This window comes from Mus caroli, chromosome X, assembly GCF_900094665.2.
Source record: "Mus caroli chromosome X, CAROLI_EIJ_v1.1, whole genome shotgun sequence".
In the NCBI taxonomy this organism is placed as follows: Eukaryota; Metazoa; Chordata; class Mammalia; order Rodentia; family Muridae; genus Mus; species Mus caroli.
In genome coordinates this window covers 106,582,552-106,610,337 of record NC_034589.1, presented here as the reverse complement: position 1 = coordinate 106,610,337, position 27,786 = coordinate 106,582,552, and the positions used below count along the sequence as shown (strand labels likewise).

At 36.6% G+C, this 27,786-nt stretch overlaps 1 protein-coding gene across 3 annotated transcripts in view; it reads right to left on the bottom strand.

Annotated features, from left to right (window-relative positions):
• The window catches only part of Dach2 (dachshund family transcription factor 2), a 489,161-nt gene that overhangs the window by 397,018 nt on the left and 64,357 nt on the right, over window positions 1–27,786 (bottom strand). The gene's annotated exons all lie outside the window — the stretch shown is intronic.

Genomic DNA, 27,786 nt, shown 5'->3' with positions numbered 1-27,786 from the left:
GTGGGAAATAGCCTACAACACATTGGCACAGGGGGAAATTTCCTGAACAGAGCACCAATAGCTTGTGCTCTAAGATCAACAAATGATAAGTGAGATCTCATGAAACTGAAAAGTTTCTAACCGTACAGCCAATAGAAGCCTAATATCCAAAATATACAAGGAACTCAAGAAGCTAACCTCCAAAAAACCAAATAACCCAATAAAAAAAAATAGGGTATAGAACTAAACAGAGAATTTTCAACAGAGGAATCTAGAATGACTAAGACGCACTTAAAGAAATGTTCAACATACTTAATCATCTGAGAAATGCAAATCAAAACAACCCTGAGATTTCACCTCACACCAATAAGAATGGTTAAGATTAAAAAAAAGTCAAGCAACAGCACATGCTGGTGGGTATATTGAGAAAGAAAACACTGTTCCATTGCTAGTGGAATTGCAAACTTGTACAATCACTATGAAATCAATCTGGTGGTTCCTCAGAAAATTGGATATAGCTCTACTTGAAGGCCCAGCTATACCACTCCTGCAAATATACCCAAAAGATGTTCCAAAATATAACAAGGACACATGCTCCACAATGTTCGTAGCAACCTTATTTGTAATAGCCAGAAGCTGGAAACAACCCAGATGTCCTTAAACAGAAGAATGGATACAGAAAATGTTCATCTACACAATGGAGTACTATTCCACTATTAAAAATGAGAACATCATAGAATTTGCAGGCAAATGGAAGGAACTAGAAAATATCATCCTGAGTGAGGTAACCCAGACCCAAAAGGACATGCATGGTTTTTACTCACTGATAAGTGGATATTCATCAAAAATTTCAGAGTACCCATGATACAACTCACAGACTGTAGGAAGCTTAACAAGAAGGAAGGCCCAAGTGTGGATACATGAAACCCACTTGGAAGGGGAACAAAATAATCGTGGGAGGCAGAATGAGGGAAGAAACTGGGTGGGAGAGGGAAATGAAGAGGAGAAGGAGGGGAAAGATAAGGTATGGGGGGAGACAGGAGAGATACTGTGCTGTTTTGCATATGCTGGGATCAGAGAGTGGCACTATTAGAAGGTGTGGCCCTGTTGGGGTAGGCGTGTCACTGTGGATGTGGGCTATAAGACCGTCACACTAGCTTCCTGAAAGCCAGTCTTCCACTAGCAGTCTTCAGATGAAGATGTAGAACTCTCAGCTCTGCCTGCACCATGCCTACCTAGATTCTGCCATGCTCCCATTTTGATGATAATGAACTGAACCACTGAACCTCTAAGCCAGCCCCATATATGTTGTCCTTTATAAGACTTGCCTTGGTCATGTTATCTGTTCACAGCAATAAAACCCTAACTAAGACAGATATCCAGAGGGCCAGGAGAATGAATTGGAATATGCAGCAATGGGAATTAGGGAGATGGGAAGACCTCTATAAAGCCCCAGAGACCTGGAATGTAAGAGGCTCCCAGGGCTCAATGAGGATGACCTTACCTGAAAGGCCCAGCAGTGGGGAGATGAAACCTGAAGAAACTACCTCTAGTTGATAGACAAGGCCCCCAGTGGAGAGATGATGTCACCAACCTACCTTCAAAATTTTTGACCCAAAATTGTTCCCGTGTAAAGGAAATGCAGGGGGAAAAAAAAGGAGCAGAGACAAAAAGAAAGGCCACCCAGTGACTGCCCCAACTTGAGATCCATCCCATGTGCAATCACCAAATCCTGACATTATTACTGAGGCCAAAATTTGCATGCAGACAGAAACCTAGCATGGCTGTCCTTGGAAAGGCTTTACCAGCAGCTGACTGAAGGACCTGAAGGGGATTGCAACCCATAGGAAGAGCAACAGTATTAACTAACCTGGACCACTCAGAGCTCCCAGGGACTAAGCCAAAATCCAAGGAGCATACACATGGGCTGCTTTGTGGCCCCTGCATGTGCAGCAGAAGACTGCCTTGTATGGCCTCAGTGAGAGAGGATGCACTTAATCCTGTAGAAACTTGAGTCTCAGGGAGGAAAGCTGCTAGCAGGGTGAGGTGGGCATTGGTAGGCAGGTGGGGGGAATACCATCTCAGAGGTAAGGAGGCACCAGAAATGGGGACAACTTTTGGAATGTAAATAAATAAAATAAATTAATAACAATTTTTTAAAAGTATTTGATAGCAAAGATCAAAACTTTACTCATTTGTTATCTGTTTTCACAATACAGTCAGTATTCATAATTTACTTCAAGATAATATTTCTATCACATCATTCTATTTTGTTTTTTAGTTTTTAACATGTATTTGTTTTCTGTGTGTATTTGCACATGTATGAACACACATAGAAGACTACCCGTGGGAACTTGTTGTCTCTTTCCATGTGGGTTGCTAAGGTAGAAAAATAGGTTGTAGATTCACTTTGTATCACATGAATCCACATTTTAAGCCATCTTGCTGACAACAGCTACTGAAAATAAAATGTATACCAAATGGGAATAATAAATAATGTTTTCTAATTTTGATTATATTCCTTTTTCACCTGTACTCTATGAGAAATAATGTAACTAATAGGTGAAAATGGGCACAACTTTTTTTTTAATATAAACCATGACATTAGTCTTCTAGACGGTTAATATACTATTTATTCAAGGTAAATAAACCTGAGTAGTTAAAAGGAGACCTCCTTGGCCGTAAGAAGACTGGAAGAATCTACTTTTACACTTCCCTTGCCTTATAACAGCATCACCTTTTTGCACTCATATATAAATACAACCATATCTATTAAAACCTTGCAACACAGGGGCTAGAGATGTAGATCCATGGTAGATTGCTTAACTCACCTTTGTTTCAATTCAGAAGTTGGCTTAATAATTAACTCAAATGAGAGAACTTGCCTAAAATAAGTGGATGCAAATATGACAACCAGAAAAGGTCAATTTAAGTTAATGAAATTAGATAAAAAAATTTCCATTAAAATATCCTGTAACTCAAACAATTTTGTCTTTATATACATTTTATTTGCATTTAGTAATTGTGTATATATAGTGCTCATTCTGATATTTTCAGTCAGAATATAATGATCAAATTCAACCTCCCTTTTTACACTAGGTCATAATCGCTTATCCTTCTTACACATTAGTAATCTGATGTTTCCTTGTTGGTTTGGTATTCAGACAATTTGATAGTTTTCCTCAAAACTGGATATATCCTTTTAGATGTATTTCTTATTTTCTATTTTATTGTATCTAAAACAAGTATTTTAAGCACATGTTATATACTTTGTGTCTTTAGGACTAAAAACCAAGGAAGAAAATTATTTGTATTTTTAAATACTCAATGGTCTATGACATCTTTATAAAATGACCCTAAGTTGAATAGCCAGTTGTCTCCTGAATTTTATGTCCCATAGAACTAAAAGAAATGGAAGACTGGGGAGCACTTGGGGAAGAACATAAAGGTCCTTTTATTCAAACCAAAAGAAGCTGTACTTAATTGTTTCGTTTTTCAAAGGCCCCAGCTTGGATTTCTACCTGTTACAAACTCATTTGATTGGAACTCAGTGAGTTGTCATGGGTGAGAGCAGCATGCTTTCAGATTCACACAGAGAATGAACAGCGGAGACAATGGCATTCTGCTGGCAACCTGAAAGAAGCTAACATTCTTATTCAACAACTTGTGAGGTTATATACCATTTTTAGCAGCTTGAATTATCAAAAGAAGAGTTTGTCCTACACTGGTTCACTTTCACTGTTTTCTTTTAAGATAACAATATTAAATTCAATAGAATTGGGAAAAGCTTATCAAGCTACTTATAAGGAGTTTTTAATGTTTGTGTTTTTTAACTCTACTTGATTGCTACATTGTGAAAATCCACATATGATGAGTTTAATACAAATCACCCTCAAATTAGAATAATTAAGATACTTCTGCAATACATATTATTCCAATATCTTTCTTCAATGCTATTTTTAGACAAGTGAGCTAGAGCCCATTTGAAGAGCACTGGCTACTTAGGTGTTAAACACAGACAGTAAATTCACTTTTCTAAATTGCCCCATTTATTATATTTAATTCTCTTTCTGTAATCAGGAGCACTGAAGTACACATTCATAGTTGCTTTCCTTTGACAGGGTTCTTTTATTACTGTCTCTTTTCCCTACATAATGTCCTGCAGCAGCTGGCCTATTATTATCATGTTTTTCTCCAGTCTCTTTTCCTGTAGTTTTCGTAGCACAAATAATTAAAACGTACTTACCTTCCACTTCTTTTGCTGAAACTAAGAATGCTCTGGGTGCAAATGTAAGGGGGTGGGACAGAGGAAGTGTGCTGCTGTGGAAGGGAGCTGGGTTGTTTGTTTCTTTTCGTTTTATTTCTGAACAGTGACATATTGATGTTTCAGATAATAAATCATTCCAATTTGTTCATGCCCACAAGCAATGGTTTTAATCTTCATTTACGACTTGCAAAGTCCGTTTTGTTAGAAGCATTTGATAAAATACTCAATTACCATTTTTTTACAGTGTAGTTCAACTGCTGTGCTGATAAAAGGCTCCAGCTCAGAAGATAAACTGCAAATAATTCCTGAAGAACAAATGTCAGAGGCGGCATACAATGAAGGGGATTTTTTGATATTCTATCACCAGTGTGACAGGGTGGTTCAATATTTATTTTGTTGAGGATGTCATTTAAATATTGTTTGACACCTGCTCCTTATAGTCATATACTCATCATATTAAAAGTCTAAGGGATTTAAAAGTGAGATGTGACTCTATGTTCAATAAGCAAAAAGCTCATATACAACTCAAAAGAGGAATACATGGCTGATATAAGCAAATTATTTAAGTAAGTTAAAGTATAAGTGACTCACTTCCGTGGGTTTTATGGCAGTAAAAAAATACATAAATTTCAGCATCTCCTTTCGCATCATCTTCCATGTATTTATTTATGAGACCTTTGCTAAAAAGTAGCAAACAAATTCCGGCCTCTTAATTCATTGAATTGCCCTTTTCTAGGTAATCTACTGTTGAAAACATATTTTAAAAATTGTTTCCTCTATATGCAGATAGCATTGTTCACTGTCTGAGAAGGCAGCTCACATTACAAAAAGCCATAATATGCTAACTTTCTTAATGTGAATGGGCTTATTAAAACTACCCTTATTAACTCGTTTAAAAGTTCCTACTAAATGCTCAAGAAGAGATAGCTATCATTTCAAGTATGTGCCCCTCAATACAACGTACTCCATTAACTATTTTCCTCCCAGAAATTCCTCTCCATCCTCCACTCTCTAGTCACTTTCAATAATTTTATATGCAAAGCCTTTTTGCTGTGAGTTTAAAAGTCACATGTTCTCTCTAGATTGGATCAAGTCATAGTCTTTAATTTCCTCTTTAGAAAGCAGCAAAATTGTGGGAAATGGGATGAAGAAATAAAAAGCTTAGAACCATTAGCAGAAGAGAAACTAAAGGATTCATCAACAGAATATGGTTTGCATTTACAATGCTTTAATGCTATGGCTTTGTTTTCCACTAAATCCCCTTAGATGTGTTATCAGATTGTCTCTTATCTCACAGATTCAGTACACATCACATATTTACATATTGCCTTAACTGGACAAAAGATGTCATGTCTTTTGAAATCATAAGAAAGTATGTGATTCAAGAAAACCAGTATAAAAATGTCTGAACATTATTTACTAGTATTTAATTTCTTGGCTAGAAGAACTTTACTGAAGTACAAGAGCTCTGAATATAAAGAATATCTGGGTTTAAACCCATGACAAAGGGTAACAAGACAATGAATCTAATCAATTCTGAGAGTAAAGAAAAGCAAGTAAGATCAACAGAATTATAGATAATGATAAACGGTATCATTAAATAATAGTTAAACTAATCTTGTACAAGATAAAGCTTGATTGCCCTGTAGTGGATCGTTACCCATTCTTTTCTTCATAAAATGCACGTTATAACTCATTTTGCCTTTCAATTATGTTACCTCAATCCCTAAACAAAAGAGGAAAGAAAATGAAGGGTAAATCTTTGGAGCCAGAAATCTTTGGGCTCAAATCTTCATAAAATGACTCTGAATCTAGTTCATATTTACATTCCCAAAATGGGTATAACAATATTGAGGAAGTGTGGTTTAAATGAGTTCCTTAGGCTATCTAAAAGGACCTTGGACTAGGGACATGATTTGATGAGTGAAGGTACCAGATGCATAAGCGGAATGATAACTCCATCCCTACATCACATGTAAAAACGTTGGGAGTTGACAAGTGAATCCAATGTTCAAGACTTTCTTTTCATTTTGCTTTGTTTGGGGTTTTTTGTTATGTCTTTTTGGTGTTTTGCTTGGTTCTTGTGTTTGTTTGTTTGTTTGTTTGTTTGTTTGTTTGTTTTATAGAATGATAATGAACATAAGATTGGGTGGATATGGAGGTTTAGGGGATCTGCTAGGACTTGGGGGGAGGGAAAAACACAATAAAATATCTTTTAGAAAGCCTTTTTCAATTAAAAAAATCAATATATTGTCATACATCAACAATCCCAGTATACCTACTGAGAGACAGGAGATGGAGACAAAAGAATCACATGGAACCTCAGAGTCCAGCTACCTCAATTATATAGCACAACAGGAAAAATACCAAAAGATCTTGCCGCAACAAAATGGAAGGAAAAACAGCCCCTGATAGTTGTCATTGACTCTCCACTTGCATATGTGCATACAAATACCACACAGACACACAGACCACACAGAGAGAGATAGCACACACACACACACACACAGAGACAGAGAGAGACAGAGACAGAGAGACAGAGAGACAGAGAGAGACAGAGAGACAGAGAGACAGAGAGAGACTGGTGAGTGAGTATACTTGTAATCCCAGAATTGGTGAAGAAAAGACACTTGTTTCAGGGGCTTGCTGATCTGGAGGATGTTTGTTAATCAAAAAATGCATTATGTGCATATGTGAAATTCTTAAATAACATTGTGTAAAGGTTATTTGAGCTTCTGGAAATGTAATAGAAGTTGGATGATGGAATTTGCTTAAAACTTCTCAAATTTTACATGCTCTTAAATTTTTATTATGATCCTTAACTTTAAGTCATTCCAATTTAGCAAATATTTTAGTAGCAGTATACCACATTCAAGTTACTGTGCTAGCTGGTTAATGTCTCTCATTCACTCTCAGTTACCAAATGTCATCCTTTAGGAACTCTCACTATTGCTTTTCCCTTGCATTTCAGAATATTAAATGTAAGAAACCACTGTGTTTCCAAATCTTATTTTGAAAATTTCCCCCTCAAGATCCTGTAGCCCAATACAGACATCATTACTTCTCTGCTAGCATAGTGATTCCTTTCGTCATGCCTGAAACAGCTACAATACAGAGATTAAATACAATCTATATCCACATAAATCATTGAATAAATGAATCATGAAATTAATATGTAAATTGTGTGTTTAACCTCTATTTATACAGCACTGTCTGTCACCATGTTGTAAATCTAAAACTAATTGCAAATTCACAACTCTGCAAAAAGAACAGCATGGTAAAAGCTTGACATATTTATTAACTAAATGTTGAACTACATTGAATAAATAATTAACAGCCATGCCAGAGCAGGGACAGAAAATTATATTTAAACACAGATGTCACCTGTATGAAGCAGCTTAAACTACTTTACATCAGATTTTTATATTAATCAAAGAACACTGCTGTTTAATTTTGACAGACAAATCTGTTTCCATTTATTCATGATTTCATTAAACATTTCCTTCTTAAAAGGTTTCTGTCATGATGAGCCACAGAAATACTGTTCTTATTTGTGTGCCTCCATGAAAGAAAAAGTGCAAGATTCCCTAAAGGTGAAATTACAACAAACTCATTAAAAAAGTACACAAAAAAAGCTTCTCAACGCACTCAACATATCATAGCTTCATAAATAAGATAAAGCAAGTTTATGAGTATTTTAATGATATGCAGATTAAAACTATTTGATGTTTAATGAGTCATTCCACTAACAATATGGTTGTCTATTAAAAATTATTTTTCTATAAATAACAAGTTATTCAAACAACTACTTTGAACATCAAGCTGACCTGTAAAAATATACAGAGTAAAATATGTTGAGTAATAATGTCCCTTCATGTATGTATATATATCATTCCTTTTAAAATGGGACACCACCCAGCCACAAAAACCTTTGAACTACAATTTGTCCTGCCTAAAAGATGTAAAGGTGACACAGAAATTGTAGGGGTGGCCAATCAATGACTACTCCAGCCTGAGAACTATGCCCCCCCTGACAATGCCTGGAGGGCCAAGACCCAAAGACCTAGGACAGAACTGAACAAAACTGGCCAAAAAAGTCAATGAAATGATTCTTTATGATTTTCTCCTATACTCATACATTGGAACCTAACCCAATTGTCATCAGAGAGGTCTTGCATCTAGCAACTGACGGAAACATGCCAAGACCTACAGGAAAGGAAGTATTATAGGAGCCAGAGGGATCAAAGACACCACAAGGAAACCCACAAAATCAACCAACATGGACTCATAGGTGCTTACAGAGACTGAACTGACAAGAGGGGGACTGCTAGCATGAGAGTGACCTATGCCCTCTACATATATGTTACAGTTGTGTAGCTTGGAGTTCTTGTGGGACTCCTAACAGTACAAACAGGGTCTGCCTCTGACTTTTTTTGAGTACTGTGTTGCCTCATCCAATCTTAATATGTGGGGAGGTGCTTTGTCTTCCTCAAACTTGATATGCCATGTTTGGTTGATATTCATGGGAGGCCTACCCATTTTGGAAGGGAAGTTGAGAAGGGGTGGATGGGGGATGCAGAGAGGAGGTCTGGGAAGGGATTGGGCAGAGAGCAGGGAGGAGAAACTACTGTGGTTGGGATGTAAAAAAAAATTAAAACTAGCACTATCTCTACATTAGCTGTTCTATGTACAACACTAGATTAAAACATTAGATTTTAAAATGTTTACTATATATCTTACAATTTGAAATAATATTAACATACTTACAGTTGATAACCAAGACTACAATGAAAACTGTAACTCATTTCAATTGAAATGTCTCTTGCAGATGAGAAGTAAATCACAGATCTGGAATTCTCTAACCAATTCAATTGGGTGGCCAATATCACACAAAGTGTAAAATAAGATATTTTAAATTCATGGAAAGAATACTGTCTCACACCTAAATCAATACGTGTATGCTTTCTGTTTCCTCTTATTTGGTCCTTTTATAATGTATCTATATACATGGAGTACACATGGAGAGACCCATGGCTCCAGCTTCATATGTAGCAGAGGATGGCCTTGTAGGGTATCAATTGGAGAAGAGGCCCTTGGTCCTGTGAAGGCTCAATGCCCCACTGTAGGAAAATGCCAGGGAGGGAAAGTGGGAGTGGGTGAGTGGCTGAGGGAGCACACTCATAAAAAAGGGGAGGGGGGAAGATCGGATAGGTGGTTTCTGGAGGGGAAACTGGGAAAGGGGATAACACGTGAAATGTAAATAAATAAAATATACAAATTTTAAAAAGCTGGCTGCATTGGTGCATTGCGCATTTGTGACATTTTGTATATTTAAAAGCATCTGGACCCTATCAGATCTGAATCTGTATCTGGGGAATTTTGAAACAATCTACAGCACATTCCAAAATACCAAGAATCCTGAATAGAAATCATGGGGAAAGAGAAGTACAGGAACAGAAATCAGAACATATAACCAGAACCTCAATACTTTACAGAGGCATTGTACATTATAATGTGTTATCATACAGTAATTAGATTAGTTGACTTGCCTTTATTTCTTACATGTCAAGAGCAAGAGGACCAATGTATGTTGTTCCCTTTTACACGTGGTAAATCAATGAGAACTGGTGGCAAGAAAAGAAAGATATAGGAATAAAGAGGGAGAATCTTTACAGAAGAAATACCTAGAAATTCCAAATATGGGCTAAATGTAATAAAGCATAAAGGATTTAGCACAGTGAGTACAGCATAATTGGAGTCTTAAGAATAATAGCCAGAAGCTGGAAATAACCCAGATGTCCCGCAACAGAGGAATGGAATGGATACAGAAAATGAGGTACATTTACACAATGGAGAACTAATCAGCTATTAAAAACAATGAATTTATGAAATTCTTAGGCAAATGGATGGACCTGGAGGGCTTTATCCTGACTGAGGTAACCCAATCACAAAAGAACTCACTTGATAAGCACTCACTGATAAGTGGATATTAGCCCAGAAACCTAGACTACCCAAGATACAATTTACAAAACACAAGAAAATCAAAAAGAAGGAAGACCAACGTGTGGATACTTCATTCCTCCCTAGAATAGGGAACAAAATACACCTGGAAGGAGTTACAGAGACAAAGTTTGGAGCTGAGACAAAAGGATAGACCATCCAGAGACTGCCCCACCCGGGTATCCATCCCATATACAACTACCAAACCCAGACACTACTACATATGTCAGCAAGATTTTGCTGACAAGACCCTGATATAGCTGTCTCTTGTGAGGCTATGCCAGTGCCCGGCAAATACAGAAGTGGATGCTCACAGTCATCTATTGGATGGAACACAGTGCCCCTAATGAAGGAGCTAGAGAAAGTAACCAAGGAGCTGAAGGGGCCTTCAACCCTATAGGAAGAACAACAATATGAACTAACCAGTACCCCCAGAGCTCGTGTCTCTAGCTGCATATGTAGAAGATGGCCTAGCTGGCCATCATTGGGAGGAGAGGCCCTTGGTCTTGCAAACATTATATGCCCCAGTACAGGGGAATGCCAGGGCCAGGAAGCAGGATTGGGTGGGATGGTGAGCAGGGCACAGGGAGGGTATAGGGGACTTTCGGGATAGCATTTGAAATGTAAATGAAGAAAATATCTAATAAAAATTGTGTTAAAAAAGAAACTTTTAATTGCAATATAAATTTTAGAAAAACAAGTAAGAAAAACTTAGCAAGATAAATGGTAATATTTTATATTTGAGCCTTTTTAAGTTGTGAGCCTAACGTTTAATGGCTGCACCATCTATGAAGGTTGGCATTATGTATAAATTATATTACTATATATAAATCCAGAAGACACCTAGATTTTCACAACTGTTTTTACATTCAACCTGATGGATTATTTTGTTCTTTTTGTTCCATATTCACTGAGAAAGCTATCCTTACATACATGTGTTCGTAAAAAAAAGTGTTATGGGTTTCCATTGATTGGATGCATTTTAGGGGACTCCAGGACCACATTAAATAATGATAGTTTGAAAATTACTACCTTAATTCATTATCTTATGAGGATTTTCCCTATAATTATATTATGATGGAGATCAGTAGCATCTCCTCTCTCTCTCTCTTCTCTCTCTCTCTCTCTCTCTCTCTCTCTCTCTCTCTCTCTCTCTCTCTCTCTCTCTCTTCTCTCTCTTTGGGAAGTTATAATTTGGCATTAGTTGCTGACAAGTATGTTGATAAATTTGATCAATTAGTATTTTCACTAATGTTCTAAACTTTCCCTACAAACACATCTCACTCAATAGTACATGCTTTCCCTGACAAATTACACATACTGTTATATGTTATACTCTTTTCCCCTTAAAGTACATTTATATGTGACTGTAATCCTCCCAGAAACAAACAATATAAAATAAAAGCTTGGATGCTTAACAGAAGAGTTTTACTGTCCATTTCTACCTCTACTAATAAACTCCCCTGGGCCTTTAGGCAGGTCATGTAATTGATCTGTGACTTAAGTGATGATGATAAACTTGGAACCCTCCCAGTATAATTAATTTACCATGGATTCTTAACTGGAATTTTTGTCTTTATAAATTAGGTATGCTTCCTTGTATTTTGTTACTTTACATGCAATTCATCTGATTATTCATGGTGCCTCAAAAATGTTCACTAATATAAAAATGTAGTGGAATATATTTTACAGAAAACGTTTATTTGTAAAAGTTTTACCATTTTAAATAGGCTTTAAGAAAGGGCAAGTAGTGGATACATAGAGTAACACAGACTAGTTTGGAAGGATGCTAACATTTTTAAACAGTGTGTTATACTTAAATCATAGTGCTATGTTCTTCTGGACTGTCAGCTCACTTGGGAGATAAGTATTATTTTTTCTGAGCCTATTTATCAGACCTATCCTCAAAGAAGATGTCTAGTCACAAAACAAAGCTTTATTTATTTGGAAGACCTGGTTCGCCATATACCAAATCTTGGGCTCTCCATGATTTCTCTAATCCCTGTAAATGAATATTTAGACAGTTCAACTTGTTTTTCATTGGAAACCCAGAGTGTGAATTTGATTTTTTTAAGCTGTATAGTACTAATTTAGAAAAAAAGTTAGAACCAAGTTAGATCAAAAGACGCAAAGAATTATCATAATCTACCTGTTCTATTTGCTGGGTTGGGAAGGAATTGCTAAAAGGGAGCATTTTCCTCACCTCATGTTTAAACCAGAGATTGGCACTATCCTATCTGTCTGTTTCCAGTGGAGATTTATGTTGAAGAGATAAAACTTTCTCCCACTTTTTTTGTTTTCATCCGTTCCTTGTCTCTTCCAACATTTCATTCTGAAAAGGAGAAAGAGCTGCTCATCTCAGTGGCAGGAAAGAACAATCTTCGATTTATAACATGCAGGAGCCCATCACTGTGATAGAGCAATCTTTCCCCTAGACAACTCTCCATTACTGAGGCTGATGCCTCTTTGCCCTGATGTTGCTTCAGCACTGATCTGTCAGTCCCAACAGCAGGGCAAATGGCAACATCTGCCCCTATGGACATTTTTCATCTTTATCTCAAAAAAACTTGTTTTGTCAGTTCCTTAAGCAGACTGCAAAAACATACTTCCAACAGTTTCTGTTTTTACAGACCTCTTCCTTTACTATACATATGCATATACTACGCATATGTGTTTATATATTAATATAAATTTCAATGGCATATTATACACTTCACAGACTATCTTTGTATTCTCTCATCTTCATTCACTTTTTAAAAACTGATTCTTCAGTCCTGATGAAGTATAACTAAAAGCTACTAGAAAAGCACCATTTTTAGAATATTTTAGGAATAACAAAGCAAATATGTCTTAATTATCTTGGGGAGTCACTAACATAAACACAAGGCATTTTTGTTACACAAACCTACTTGCCAAAGTTGAATTCATTTAGATGTCATGTTTGATTTTGGAAGATAATGTAAACTATTTACTGATATGGGCTTTTTTATTTCAAATAATATTAAGGGCGAGCAAAAGAAAAGAGAGAAGCTCAAGTTCCTCTGACAGTAATAAATAATAGAAAGGGTGATTGATTAATAGTAACTCTAAGGCAGCTGAAAACAATCCTGGAGACTATTTTTACTTTTGTATGGAAAAGAAACAAGAATATTAAAAATATTAAAGTGCTACTGTTGCACTTCTTTGTAGGATCAACTATAACATGATCAAATTCATTGAAACATGAGATTGAAATAGCCAATTATGAGAAAAGCCAATTTCTCCTTGTTCTGAAATGTAAATACTGTACTGAAAGTAAAACACATTTTAGTAAAAGTATTACAAGAAGGATTGACACCCCCATCCCTATAGCAAGTGTGTCCTAGGATCCGATTCCTTTTAACAGTAAACCCCCTGCTTTGTGTTATCCATAAAACTCACTTAAAATACAATGAATCTTATAAAATATTTCTCAGGATTTGGAACATTTTCCTACAAATGTGGGAAACATGGTGAACACAGCATCAAAGGAACAAATAGTATAATATGCAGTTAGCTTTCTCAATTTCTTTCCAGTTTCATTCAGCCAACATGAAGTAAACTTGTAGAATCCAATCAGATCTCCAGGTGGCTTATACAGTATTTACAGATTAAGCTTATCCTTAACTTTTCCCTCCATCCCACAGCTATCTGGTTTTCAAAGTTCCATCTGGTTCTTAAGTTAAAGACAAATAGAAATAGAGTGTAAGGGAAAAAATGCAGACAAGTAGCACATCTGTCAGTGAGTAGCATGTTTATACTAAGCTCCCCAAAGAATTTCTGAACTTAAGCCATGAAAGTCTATTATTTACCTCTTCTGACAAAAATGGCTTAGAATTCTATATGCCAGAGCTAGTTAGATGTTACATTTGAATCTCACCAAAGTTAGAAAGGGGATTTAAAATATTGGATCCATACATTGCGTGTAGAAATTCTAGATAGGTAAATAGAGATAGATAGATGGATGGGTGGATAGATATAGATAGATAGATAGATAGATAGATAGATAGATAGATAGATAGATAGATAGATAGATAGACTTGATCAGACCTGGGAGAAATGGAAAGTGAGTGTGATGGTAGTACATTGTATGGAATTCCAAAATATTTAATAAAAAAATTTTGGTGTAAAAAAGAAACCACTCTTTTAATAATTGAGAGAATTCATTTTTCTTGAGTTTCATGTGTTTCGCAAATTGTATCTTGTATCTTGGGTATTCTAAGTTTCTGGGCTAATATCCAGTTATCAGTGAGTACATATCATATGAGTTGTTTTGTGATTGGGTTACCTCACTCAGGATGATGCCCTCTAGGTCCATCCATTTGCCTAGAAATTTCATAAATTCACGTGCAAACTTTATATGCCTCGGTACAGGGGAACACCAGGGCCAAGAAATGGGAGAGGGTAGGAAGGGGAGTGGGGGGGAGGGTATGGAGGACTTTTGGGATAGCATTGGAAATGTAAATGAGGAAAATACCTAATAAATTTTTTTATTGGTATATAGGATCATTTAATTATGACAAATGACAAAAATTATGACTAGTAGTGTAACAAGCAATGGCTCATAGGTAGCAATACATGTATCATTTCTATTTAACAGCAAAATCATCTAAGTACCCGAAGATTAGGAGGGCAAATGGCCTCGGCCTCTTCAAAAGAATACAACTTCATTTCTTCACAAAGCATTCTTCACCAGCAATGAACACAAATCCCTCAAAGAATTGAGAGAATTGTCAAAGAATGACAGAGAAGATTCCAAACAGGCTGGAACACTTCTTATTATTTATAATGAACTAAAGAGGTTTGGTACCTTTGTACCTTTGATATTTCCATGAGACTGACCATTTCAAAAGTATCATTTAAAGTATTTTCACATCTTGACACACAATCATGACTACCTAAGTTTTTACTATTTAGAGGAGATATGGTCATATTGCAGTGCTGGAAACTTATGCAAACCAGCATGTGATGTCCGTAGTGTCTAGCCAAGTTAGGAGTAAGGTATGCCTACAGGGAAATGTGCTTTGTGAAAAATAATTGAAACCTGACACTTCAGTCCCAGTATGTTGATCAATTGACTTAAAGGTAGCCCAAACTTTTTTTTTTCTTTTTAATCTTAAAAGTAAATTGATGGCAGCACTGTTTTTACAATAAATGTTATGATCAATTCTGTGGTCTCAGGTGTTACTGCTTTATTTACCTTTAAGGGCAGCTGTAATAAACCAAAAGGATCAATATTATAAGGTTTTATGCATTTGCCGTAAAATTATTATGGATTCACTGAATTGTATTGCAGAGTTTTATCAATGGTGTTAACTTAAAAACCAAATAAACATTATTTAGAACAATATAGCCTATTTTCTCTACCCTTGGAATTTTGTGGCAATCTACAAAGGCAATTTGTAATAGGAAAGTAGAGAACTCAGACAGCGTTCCAAGAATTTATAATCCATTTAATGAAGAGAATAAGAAGAGACATAAAAAGAACTATGAAGTACTATTAAATATCATGAAATATGTGGCATCAGTGCTTGTTTTTATAACTGAAATTAATTTTATGTACAACCATATAATAATATGGACAAATTTTCCAAAAATAAGTAATTCTTTGATTAAGTTAGAAATCTTCAAGTGGTTGACACATATTGACAATTGCCTTGTTATACCAGAATAATTGACTGATTTCTCAACTATGCACAGCTACTGTATATAAAATGGCCCCAGTAATGACAACTTTAGTTAGCTTTCTTTTTTCAGTTTTCACTCAAAATAAGAACATGTAAACAGTGTATTAAGCTGGAGGTTATTGACACATATTTCTATCCCCAAGAGACTGGGGGCTGAAGTAAGAGAATCATGAGTTTGAGACCAAGATTAGTTCCACAGTGGCACTCTGTTCAAAAATATTCACAGAATATATTTATTTAAAAAAAACTCACACAGTGGTTTAACATTTAGAGTACATATTTATCACATTATACTCCCCTTTATTGTCTATGAGTTGTAATTATTTTTATTTTAAAGTCTAATCTTAATCAAAGTATATATTATTAACAAGACAGTGTAATCTATGTATAAGTTGATGAATGCATTTTTCTATGTTATTTAATAATTTTGTCACAGATTATATATGACATATAATTTGAAGCCATATTTTTGTTTCCTCCTGTTATAAGCTTTGGTGGCAACTTCTCTTAGATATGTGACATCCTAATAATATTTATTATTTGTAGAACATTTACATTTATAGAACATTACAAATTTTAAAAATATGTTAAAGCTTGTTTTTGACATAGAAAATGGTAAATGTGAAATGATTTTAAATAGACAAGACCACAGTCTCACAGGATCACAATCAAACAGGGCAACCTGAAACCCATGAAGCTAGTCCCAAACTCACACATGCCATCTTACCACAGCTTCTAAATTGGTAGGATCACATAAGTACTACCCACACCTGGCAAAAACGAGTATTTCTCCATGTTTTAAACATGAGGAACATAAGCTCTAGAGAAGTCCAATGATTGGCATGATAACAGAAAGGACTCAGTCAACCCAACACAAAACTAAAATTTTTCTGTTGCCTAATCCATTGCTACAAAACACTGCTTCAACCTTGATTCAGTCCAACACCATGCCTTATTCCAGCAGTTTATTATTATTGTTTTTTCCCAGAATTTTTTACCAGTATGGGAAGAAGAGAAAAATAAACTGGGCCTGGAGAGATGGATCAGTGTGGAGCACTGGCTGCTCTACCAGAGGTCCTGACTTCAATTCCCAGCAACCACGTGGTGGCTCACACCATCTATAATGTGATCTGATGTTCTCTTCTGCCATGCAGGTGTACAGGCAGATAGAGAACTCATTTATATAAAATATATAAATCTTTCTTTTAAAATCTAGCTTTAAAAAGAGAAAAAAGAAAAATAAACCAATTTAGAGGTTTACTATACAATAAAATAATTTCTATAATATATTCAAAATCATTGCAGATATTCAATAAACACTTACGCCATCAATGCTCTTGTCTGACTTTACAATGTAGCCCCACTTAGAACCCTAAAACACATAAAAGCCTTTTTATAATAAACCCACATATTAATGTAGAATAAGGAGCTTTCTGTTGATTTTTGCCACAAACAGGAACCACAGCTAAGACAAACTTAATAGTTGGAGCAATCCTATTGATTCAGTATCCCACAAAATAATCAAGATTTTAAAGTATTGAAGTTATATCATTACCTGCAATTATGGCTTTGTGGATTGAAAGATTCACTGAGTTTCCTAGATAACCAAATAAAGATGTATGGAAAAAAGTTAATCCAGCAACATGCCTTCATTGGCAAGGGATCACATTGGAGTTACAGTGTGATCCAACTGGAATGCAGACATGACACACACCTTTAATCCCTCTGGGTGTAATACAAACATGTCCTTAGTTCACATCTTTAATCCCTAATAATGATGATAAAATTAGTTTGTAGAAGGAAGCAGCTATGTTTGAAAGTGACATCTAATTGAAAGGCAGACAAAGGGACAAATCAGAGAATGATTTGACAGAATGAGAGATAAGATATGCCCAACTCTCACAAGGAATGGCTACTTAAGGATATCTCAGGGAGAGAGTTGAGTTGAGAGAATACAGTGGAATGGAGTCACTTTGGTGCTCTTCAGAGTGAACAGTTGAATTCTGTTTAGTCAGTGCAGTGGAGTTCCTGCAGTTCCCTGCAGGTCAGCAGAGGTAGTTTTACCAAGATAGTTTTACACAGACAGGTTGTGTTGTAGGTGAAGACAGAACAAGCCAGAGAATGAGAAGGAGCCAGAGGATTACAACAGATTGTCAGAATTAGTTTGAGACCAAGCAGAGCAGTTCAATCAGAAGCTTAGAGAAACCAGCTTAAATCAGTCAGCAGTCAGCACAGAAAGGAGTTTGAGCCGGAACAACTGAGTTGAACCAGGCAGCCAGAGTTCAGAAAGAACTAGAAAGGATTGATTTATTCAACAGTAACCCTCTGAAAAGACAATTACATCTGAGAAACAAGTTACATTTACAGGAAAATAAAAATGATTCAAAACAATCACAAAAAAGTTACATTACATATTAAAGTACTTAATATTAAAAATGGCAATTTACTAATATAAGTGTAATGTAGTGCAAATGTGTATAATCTGACAATTTTAGACAGAAAATATAGATTGTTTCTATGACTCTGAAAATAACTCCACTTTAGAAATAACTAATGATCTTGTTTAATTCTTTCTGAGTAATGGACAACCTATTTAAATCAGAAAAAAATAATTCTTCTTCAAGAGGTAATGAATAGAAAACGATCACTGAGAGAAAAAAAAATTTCTCCATTGTTACATAGTTTTAGAAACAGTTTTGGAAAATATAAATTATCAAAAATATTACTATACTACCTTAATGTAATAGTCATGGTGATGAATATATTCTTTCTGGAATTCAACTGCATGTGTTAGAACACAGAAATTTCATTTAATGGTAAAATCTTAAATATTTCAGAAATATCATGGCTTTGTAAAATTCAACCAATTTTTTTAAATTATTGGTTATTTTGCTTATTTATAATTCAAATGTTATCCCCCTTCCCGGTATCCTCTCCAAGAAGTCCCCATCCCATGCCTTCCTGCCTCCACAAGGGTCTTCCACCACCCTCTCACCCACTCCTGCCTCACAGCCATAGCATTCCCCTACACTGGGGAATCAAGCCTTCACAGGACCAAGAGCTTCTCCTCCTCTTTGGTTGGTGGTATAGTCCCATGGAGCTCTGGGGGGTCTGATTGGTTGATGCTGTTATTCTTCCTCTGGGGTTGAAAACCACTTCAGCTCTTTTAGTCCTTTCTCTAATTCCTCCACTGGGGTCCCCATGCTCAGTTCAATGGTTAGCTGCAAGCATCCACATCTGTATCAGTAAGGCTCTGGCCGAGCCTCTCAGAAGACATCCATATCAGGCTCCTATCAGCAAGGACGTCTTGGCATCTGCAGTAATGTCTGGGTTTGATTTCTGCAGATGGGATGGATCCCCAGGTGGGACAGACTCTAGATGGCCTTTCCTTCAGTCTCTGCTCCACTCTTTGTCCCTGTATTTCCATTAGACAGGAGCAATTCTGGGTTAAAATTTGGAGATGGGTGGTCCCATCCTTCAAGCAGGTGCCATGCTTAACCTCTGGATATGGTCTCTACAGTTTCTGTCTCCCTTTTGTTGGGTATTTCAGCTGTCATCCCCATGGGGACCTGGGAGACTCTTGCTTTCCTGGCATCTGGGGGTATTTGTTGGCTATTTCCAGGTACCCATCCCCCGTTGCTACACACCTCTGTTGAATTTCCTGACCCTCTGTACATCTCCTCTTCCTTCAACACCCAATTGTGGCCCCCCTTTTTTCCTCTCCCTCCTCTCTTCCTCCCAAGTCCTGTCCGCCATCTCCCTCCCATGACTATTGTGTTCTCCCTTCTAAGTAGGACTGAGGTATTCACACTTTGGTCTTCCTTCTTCTTGACTTTCATATGGTCTGTAAGTTGAATCATGGGTATTACGAGCTTTTTTCCTACTATCTACTTATCAGTAAGTACAAGCCATGTGTCTTCTTTTGTGACTTGGTTATCATACTCAGGATGATATTTTCTAGTTCCATTCATTTGCCTGCAAATTTCATGAAGTCATTGTTTTGAATAGTTGTGTAGTATTCCATTGTGTACATGTTCCACATTTTCTGTATACATTCCTTTGTTGAAGGACATTTGGGTTCTTTCCAGATTCTGGCTATTATGAATAAGGCTGCTATGAACATAGTGGAGAATGTCTCCTTGTTACATGTTGGAGCATCTTTTGGGTATATGCCCAGGAGTGGTATAACTGGGTGATCAGGTAGTACTATGTCCAGTTTTCTAAGGAACCACCAGACTGATTTTCAGAGTGGTGTACCAGCTTGCAATCCCATCAGCAATGGAGGAGTGTTCCTTTTTCTCTGCATCCTCGCCAGCATCTGCTGTTACCTGAGTTTTTGATCTTACCCATTCTAACTGGTATGAGGTGGAATCTCAGGGTTGTTTTGATTTGCATTTCCCTGATGATTAAGGATGTTGAACATTTCTTCTAAGCCATGTGAGATTCCTCTGTTGAGAATTCTCTGTTTATCTCTGCACCCCATTTTAATAGGGTTATTTTAATCTCTGGAGTCTAACTTCTTGAGTTCTTTGTATATTTTGTATATCAACCCTCTATCTAATGTAGATTTGGTAAAGATCTTTTCCCAGTCTGTTGGTTGCCATTTGTCCTATTGACCTTGTCCTTTGCCTTACAGAAGCTTTTCAAATTTATGAGGTCCCCATTTGTTGATTGTTGATCTTAGATCATAAGCCATTGGTTTTCTGTTCAGGAAATTTTCCCGTGTCCATGTATTTGAGGCTCTTCCCCACTTTCTCTTCTCCTAGATTCAGTGTATCTGGTTTTATATGGAGATCCTTGATCCACTTGAACTTGAGCTTTATACAAGGAGATAAGAACGGTTTTGACAATGAAGCTAAAACCATTCAGTGGGGAAAAAAGACAGCATATTCAACAAATGGTGCTAGCTTAAGTGGAGGTCCGCATGTAGAAGAAGGCAAATTGACCCATTCTTATCTCCTTGTACAATTTTTGATCTCTCAAAATCAACTCAATTGTCTGGTGCAGTGCATGTATCTTTTCAATTATGGATTGGGTTAGGCAAGGATAATTTTAAAATACTATTTTAAATGGCATGTTTCTTAACTTAGTAAGCTGGCTTTGAATGGGGGTCTAAATATAATCAGTTTTAAAGAGTATTTGCTTTTTAATTTTAATGGACAAGATAAAAATATTAGTGCACAGTAAGTGGTCAAAGAGACACCTTGTTGGTGTTGGTGTTCTTATATCAGTCAGAGGCAGAGAAGATGCCAGTCCTTTATTCATCATAGGTTGATGCCTGGCTTGGGAGTCAAAGCTGTCTTATGCCTAGGAGTCATCAAATCAAATCAAATCAAAGTTTTCTTTTGATGATAATCAGTGTTCTGATTCTTGATTTGGTTGATAACAAGTCAGGAACATTGTGAAAAATAATCAGATAGGATACTTATGATCTATGCACTCTTAGATGTATATAATTTTGCTAAAACAAACTGAAAAGAAAATGAATTGTCTAAATCAAATACCTCAAACCTAACACTAAAAGTTGTGATTATATGAGTTTATCATTATCTTCGCCAGACCTACATCAAGGATGGTATAAACCACAGAGGATAAGGTTTGGCAGTATGACCTTACCACTTCCTATGTTAGGAGAGAAGTGGTTCACTAGCTAAATAAAAGAAAAATCTTTCTTTCACTTTGACCTTTAGTACATCTCAGTTTTTAGCAGTTATACACACACTAAAGCCATCCTGTTAACAATATCAAGGTTTCCATTCATTTGCTTTGTTTAAAAACAATGTGGATATTTTTACATGAAAACAATTTTTATTGAATTAAAGAGTTGGTTAGTATGAATGATTCCAATAATCAACAAAAATCAAAGAAGAAATTATACAACCAATACTGGAAAGAAAGAAACACACAGGAAAAATTAAATGGTTTGTTTTAAATAATTCTATATTTTGATAGAGCCACACATCCATTCACTGTCTTGCACGTTATAATGGTATCTGACTTCCTCATGAATCTGAGTATGGACATAATCAGAAAAAAGCAATGAACAATTTTACTATAGGAAATCTAATCTAAATGTCAAATTTTCATTACATAAAGTAAGTGTCATAATAGTTCAATAAGCAAGCAATGACTTTTACTGGAACATTATAAATATTTCTACTAACATATGAGATTCTCAAAGTTTAAGAATAGGTTTGATAACCATTAATTTTTTTTTCTTAGTTTAGAATTTGCTTCTGGGCTCAGGGTTTAAGAGGACTGACTGCTCTTCCAGAGGTACTGAGTTCAATTCCCAGCAATCACATGGTGGCTCACAAACATCTGTAATGTGATCTGATACCCTCCTCTGGAGTGTAGCATTTACTTCTTTGTTTAGTATTTGTTAATGCCTTGAAAATATTTAATGAACTTCGAAAGGATAAATAAAGCTAGATTTAAAAGTTAGGTAGACGAGAAAAGACAGTGTTAAATGAAGAATAATGTCACAATTTTTACTCTGATTACTATAAACACACGATAAATGTATGTTTCTCATACCAAGAAAACCGTGATGACATTTAAGAAAGAAACCTTGCCAAGTTGCATGTAAAGATATACAACAATAAGGTCAATAAAGCTAAAATACTCATTAGGAACAAATAGTTAAGACTGAAAACTAATCTTTATTTTCTGAGTTCACTGAAGTTTTTGTCAAATAGTATGTAATAAAATTTCATAGCCAGATAGATGACAAGATAGGCTACCGTGATTAAGCAAAATATGAATGCCTGATAATTAAGCTGATTGCTTTTGTTTAAAATTTTTATCCAAATTAATTTAAATTAACACAGGACCCCAAAATTCACAAGGTCATATTTCTGCATATTAATGACAATTAGAGAAAAATGGGAGAATGTGTACCCTAAAGAAATGTCATCAAAGTTACTTCCTCCAGTTTTCACCAAAGGTCTAAATATATCATGTTAATATGCTTTATGACTATTTTTAAACGCGGTAGGAATGGAACCACGGACCTCAGTCAGACATGCTAGGCAAGTGTTAAACCACTGAAGTACTCCCCAGCCCAAGCCTCAATTTTAGTTGTTAATTATGGGAAAAATATTTAAATGAAATTGTATTTTTTAAAGATTTATTTTATTTATATTTTTGAAAATAGATTCTTCTTTCATACAATACATCCCAAAGAGAGTTTCCCCTCCCTCCACTCTGCCCAGAGCTGCACCCACCTCCCTTCTCCTCCAGACACCCTTCACCTTCATTTTCTCTTCAGAAAAGTTCAGGCTTCCAAGACATGACAGCCAAACAAAACAAAACAAGACAGAATAAAACAAGGCAGAAGTTCTCGTATCAATGCTGGACAAGGCAACCCAATGAGACAAAAAGAATCCCAAGAGTAGGCAAAAGTGTCAGAGACACACCCACTCCTATAGTTATGGGTCCCATATAAACAACAAGCTAAAAGCCATAATGTATACGCAGAGAACCTGGTTAAGACACATGCAGGTTCTGTATTTTAAATTTATAATTCATGTATTTACTCTTTGTTTATATTTAAACAAAACAAATTATTTTATGTTCACAAATAATACCAAGGATGTTTGATCAATCCTCAAGGAATCATTTTATACTTATCTCAAATTATTTTTATATATTTTTTATTTTTTATTAGATAGTTTCTTCATTTACATTTCAAATGCTATCCCCAAAGCCCCCATACCCTCCCCCTGCCCTTCTTTCCAACCCACCCACTCCTGCTTCCTGGCCCTGGCATTCCCCTGTACTGGGGCATATGATCTTCACAAGACCAAGGGCCTCTCCTCCCATTGATGGCTGACTAGGCCATCCTCTGCTAAATATGCAACTAGAGACACAGCTCTGGGGGGTACCGGTTAGTTGATATTGTTGTTCCTCCTATNGGGTTGCAGNCCCCTTTAGCTCCTTGGGTACTTTCTCTAGCTCCTTCATTAGGGGCCCTGTGTTCCATCCAATAGATGACTGTGAGCATCCACTTCTGTATTTGCCAGGCATTGGCATAGACTCACACAAGAGAGCTATGTCATGGTCCTGTCAGCAAAATCTTTCTGGTATATGCAATAGTGTCTGGGTTTGGTAGTTGTATATGGGATGGATCCCCAGGTGGGACAGATGCACACATACACACACACACACACACACACAAAGATAGATAGATAGATAGTTATGAAAGAAATTATGTCACTTGGACTGGCAATGCTCCCATGAGATCTTTAAACCATCTAACAAATACCCGACAATTAAACATGAAAGTCTTCCATTGAAATTGTTGGTCAGGGTAGTCTAACAAACTCCCAAAATAATACTGTTTCTGTTGTCCTTTGTTGGCCCTAAGGGAAAAGATAAGCCGCTGCACACTTAGGACACAGGTTTCAGAAGATATAAGCTAGCTTTAACAGGAAAGAGTCCTTCCTGTTTTCTAAATTTCAGAGTACCCGAAGTACTATGTAATTTGACAAGGATGAGAAGCAATTAATAGCCTCCTACAAAGCTATTATCAGAGTACTATAGCAATGACCACTATGGCAAGATATACACAATCGTGCAACAGTAACATTCATATCTGGGCAGTAACTCATACCTGTCTAATTGAATTAATACCCATTCAACAGAAGGGAAATCATGTTTGGTACTAGAAACATCACCAATGACCTAGGAATAGTTAAGTCATAGATTTTAGAAGAGAGCCTACTAGCATCAATTTACTAAACCAACATAATTCATAATTGCAATCTAAAATACATCCTTTACTCACAGATAAGGGTAACTCTTAGCCCTTATTAAAGAAGCCTTTCTTTATAACAGATACCAATTCAGAAAACCACACAGATCAAAATGAATTGATCAACAGATCATGGGAAACCCAGCCCCAACTAGTACATCTATACTTATACAACACAACTCCCTTATCTAAGACTCAGAGAACATCATGTAAGAGTAAAGACTGTAAGGTCTTGAAGACCAGGAAGTAATCTGTTGGATCATTTCTCCTAGAACTGTTAGGGTACATTTATCCATAATACCATAATATGGCCAGATAAAGAAAATCTGAACATGGATATTATTAATAGACGTGCAAGCATAGAAGGAAATTTCTAAAGTTCCACTCCTAGACAAAGAACTACAGGCAAGTAATGATTGCTAAGAGAGGGTGAATCAATCAATCTTTCCCAGGAATTACTCACTTAATTGGTTAGCTGATATGAAGTGGTCAGATCTGAAGTCATATACAGACAAGTAACACTAAAGGAACTTTTAAAAAAGGAACTTAGTTAATTGTATTTATATAGTTACACATTTGTATTTGTATGTGTATGTAAAAATTGTAATAAAATATGCCATAAAACTAGGAGGAAATGAAGGGGGACCATAGGAAGGGTTGAAGGAATGACAGGAAAGGACGACACTAGTATGATTAATTATATTAAGATTTTTAAAAATTCCCCATCAAAATTCCAACTGAATTCTTCATAGAGTTAGAAAGAGCAATTTTCAAATTCATTTGAAATAACAAAAAGCACAGGATAGCAAAAACTATTCTCAACAATAAAAGAACTTCTGGGGGAATCACCATCCCTGACCTCAAACTGTATTGCAAAGCAATAGTGATAAAAAACTGCATGGTATTGGTACAGACACAGGAAGGAAGATCAGTGGAATAGAACTGAAGACACAGAAATGAACCCACACACCTATGGTCACTTGATATATGATGAAGGAGCTAAAACCATCCAGTGGGGGGAAAAACAGCATTTTCAACAGATGGTGCTAGTTCAACTGGAGGTCAGCATGTAGAATGGAAATTCTGATCCATTCGTATCTCCTTGTACAAGACTCAAGTCCAAGTGGATCAAGGACCAACCTTCACATAAAACCAGATACACTGAGACTAATAGAGGAGAAAGTGGGGAAGAACCTAGAACACATGGACACAGAGGAAAATTTCCTGAACAGAACACCAATGGCTTATGCTATAAGATCAAGAATTGACAAATGGGACCTCATAAAATTGCAAAGCTTCTATAAGGCAAAGGTCACTGTCAATAAGACAAAATGCAAACCAATAGATTGGAAAAAGATCTTACCAATCCTACATCCGATAAAGAGCTAATATCTAATATATACAAAGAACTCAAGAAGTTAGATTCCAGAGATTAAAATGGGGTACAGAGCTAAATAAAGAATTTTCAACTGAGAAACAAGAAGTACATAGGGGCTGGTGAGATGGCTCAGTGGGTAAGAGCACCCGACTGCTCTTCCGAAGGTCCAGAGTTCAAATCCCAGCAACCACATGGTGGCTCACAACCATCCGTAACGAGATCTGGCGCCCTCTTCTGGAGTGTCTGAAATATAGCTACAGTGTCCTTACATATAATAAATAAATAAATCTTAAAAAAAAAAAAAAGAAGTACATAAAGAAATGCCCAACATCTTTAGTCATCAGGGAAATGCAAATCAAAACAATCCTGAGATTCCACCTCACACCAGTCAGAATGGCTAAGATCATAAACTCAGGTGACAGCAGAAACTGACAGTGATGTGGAGAAAGAGGAATGCTCCTCCATTGTTGGTGGGATTGCAAACTGATACAGTCACTCTGGAAATCAGTGTGGTGGTTCCTCAGATAATTGGACATAGTATGACCTTAAGACCCAGATATAACACTCCTGGGCATATACCCAAAATATTCTCCAATATATACCAAGGACACATGCTCCACTATGTTCATAGCAGCCTTATTTATAATAGCTAGAAGCTGGAAAGAACACAAATGTCCTTCAACAAGTAATAGATACAGAAAATATGGTACATTTACACAATGTAATGCTACTCAGCTATTAAAAGCAATGACTTCATTAAATCCCCAGGCAAATGGATGAAACTAGAAAGTATCATCCTAAGTGAAGTAACCCAGTCACAAAAAGAACATACATGGTATGCACTCACTTATAAGTGGATATTAGCCCCAAAGCCCCGAATACCCAAGACACAATTCACAGACCATAATAAGGTCAAGAAGAAGGAAGACCAAAAGAAGGAAGTGTGAATGCTTCAGTCCCTAGAAAGGGGAACAAAGTACTCATGGGAGCAAAATCAGAGACCAAGTGTGGAGCAGAGACTGAAGGAAAGGTGATCCAGACACTGCCCCTCCTGGGGATCCACTCCATATTCAGACACCAAACACAGACCCTATTGCTGATGCCAAGAACTACTTGCTGACAGGAGCCTGCTATTGCTGTCTCCTGAGAGGTTCTGCCAGAGCCTGACAAATATAGAGACAGATGCTCACAGCCAACCATTGGACAGAGAACAGGGACCCCAATGGAGGAGTTAGAGAAGGATTGAAGGAGTTGAAAGGGTTTGCAATCCCATAGGAAGAATAACAATGTCAACCAACCACATCCCCCGAGCTCCCAGGGACTAAACCACTAACCAAAGAGTACACATGGGGAAGCTATGGCTCCAGGTGCATATGTACCAGAGGATGCCCTTGTAGGATATCAATTGGAGAAGAGACCCTTGGTCCTGTGAAGGCTCGATGCCCCACTGTAGGGAAATGCCAGGGAGGAAAGTTGGGAGTGGGTAAGTGGCTGGGAGAGCACACTCATAAAAGCTGGGAAGGGGGAGGATGGGATAGGTGGTTTCTGGAGGGGAAACCAGGAAAAGGGTTAACATTTGAAATGTAAGTAAATAAAATATCTAATAAGAAAGAAGTTAAGGACAACCCTCTTCCGGTCAGAAAAGCACCGGGGCAGCTGGGGCGCAGGGTCGGCTGACACTCGCCAGCTACCCACAACACCC